Below are 2,313 nucleotides of genomic sequence, written 5' to 3'. Positions count from 1 at the left end.
TGGTAGAACATGATGTCTCCTGTCTCCAGATGTACAAACGCCAGCCTCGCCAACTTCAGAAGAACATCCCTGTCATCCTCCATCAGCTCCTGTGGACTCGCTCCACGTCCCTCACTGTACTTGTGCTTCTTCCTCTTGGTCTGAACCAGCAGGAAGTGTGAGTACAGGTCCGTCAGGGTCTTGGGCAGCTCTCCTCTCTGCTTTGTAGTCAACATGTGCTCCAGAACTGTAGCAGTGATCCAGCAGAAGACAGGGACTTGACACATGATGTGGAGGCTCCTGGAGGCCTTGATGTGGGAGATGATCCTGCTGGACAGCTCTTCATCACCGGACCTCTTCTTGAAGTACTCGTCCTTCTGGGCGTCGGAGCCTCGTACTTCTGTCACCCTGTCGACACATGCCGGAGGGATCTGATTGGCTGCTGCGGGTCGGGAAGTGATCCAGACAAGAGCTGAGGGAAGCAGGTTCCCCTGGATGAGGTTTGTCACCAACATGCTGACCGAGGACTTCTGGGTGACATCGGACACAACATCCCTGCTGCTGAAATCCAGTGAAAGTCTGCTTTCATCCAGGCCGTCAAAGATGAACAGAGCTTTACAGACATTCATGTGAAAGCCTACAGGAAACACTCTGGACTTATAAAATAAAAGCCCAGTGAGTCATTAACAATGAATCATTACTTCATTCACAAACACTGCTGACCAAATGTGTTAGAATTAAACCATCCGACATTTTGGATCCAAAACCTTTTCCCAGTAGAACGGAGCCTGAACTGTTGCACAGGCCACAGTTATTATTTCAGAACGTCTGAGTTCAGGAAGTAAACAGTAGCAGCACATGAACATGTGAAGAAAGACTCGTTGTTCATATGTGTTTGCTGCAGAGGTTGGATCGACGTCTTTTCCCCACACAAACAAACACAACGGCTCATTTGCATCAAACAGTGTCGGTTCCTGTAAAACACTGTGTTCTGAAGCTGCTTTTCATTTTTATATCAATGTGTTTATTATGTACCAAACATTAGAAACAGTGACTTCATGTCACAGCACGTTGGAGATAAATCCACAGTTTTTTCACAACCATCAATCCAGTTTGATGACTCAGCAAAACCAATGAACTGAAGAACATTAAAAACTTCTGTTGATATAAAATGTACAATAGCAGAAAAATGAACTGACCTCAGAGTCTCCAGTCGACAGTGTGGACTCTCCAGTCCAGCACACAGCTGCTTCACTCATGAGTCTTTCAGGTCCCAGTTTCCACTCAGGTCCAATTGTCTCAGATGGGAGGGGTTGGACTTCAGAGCTGAGGCCACGACTTCACAGTGAGTCTCTGAGAGATGACATCCAGAAAGTCTGTGGTGACAGAAATTAATTTTAAAATCTGATCAAATCTGAGACTTGGAATAAAACCAGCCTTGATTCATTTGATCCCAAAGCAGATTGACATGAGTAGCTGTAGCTCAGGTGGTCAGTAGGTCGGTAGGTCGGCTGTTAATCACAAAGACTGTGGTTGGAAACCTGAGCTCCTCCTGTCCACATGTCAAAGTGTCCTTGAGCAACATGACAAAACCCAAAGACTTTAGACAGAAGTGTCCAGATGAAGCGTCAAACTCTGATTTACAGGGGGCTGTGATTGGTCAGATGCATTTTAACCTTTATTCAGCTGTAACATCACGTTAGGCTGGAACTGCACTCATGTATTTACCTTAGTGATGTGTCTATGCTGGATGTCTTTAATGTGTCTCATTATGTGGCTGCGTCTCCTTTTCATCTTCCATTAAACGGACTCAACGACTCCTATTGCATTAACACTACAACCAGTAGGTTAGAAGGATATATTATTCTAAGGTCATGTCTGACAGTCATGGTCATGTGGAGCTGAACTGGCTGAAGTCAGCGCTGTGGAAACAACCATATCCTGTCTTTTCTGACCTCGGTGATCATCAAAGTGCCACCGCTGAACTGAAGCCACTGAGGCTCCTTCACTGTCACAGTGAACCTGGAGCTGGTCCCAGGAGCCGACTCCATGAAACCTGCAGCACTAATGTGTGCTGGAGGTTTCTGACAGATCTCAGCTCCACTGTTACTGCTGGGAAACGCAGACAGGAAACACAGGGGCACGGTGTCGCTGCTCTCATGTCTCACATGAGGCTGAGCAGATGGAAAAGGGGGAACATGAGGAGCAGCTTGAAACAAGGCTCTCTATCAGGGACCATGAGCTGAGCAGCTCTGGAACATCCCAATGTTTACAGAGCAGTCCATTCAAATGCTGCCAGAGAGACAAAGACAGCAGCATGGCTTCTGCTTCTAC

Source organism: Monopterus albus, unplaced genomic scaffold, assembly GCF_001952655.1.
Source record: "Monopterus albus unplaced genomic scaffold, M_albus_1.0 scaffold401.1, whole genome shotgun sequence".
Classification (NCBI taxonomy): Eukaryota; Metazoa; Chordata; class Actinopteri; order Synbranchiformes; family Synbranchidae; genus Monopterus; species Monopterus albus.
The sequence above is the reverse complement of the archived record's forward strand: the minus strand, read 5'-3'. Positions refer to the sequence as shown.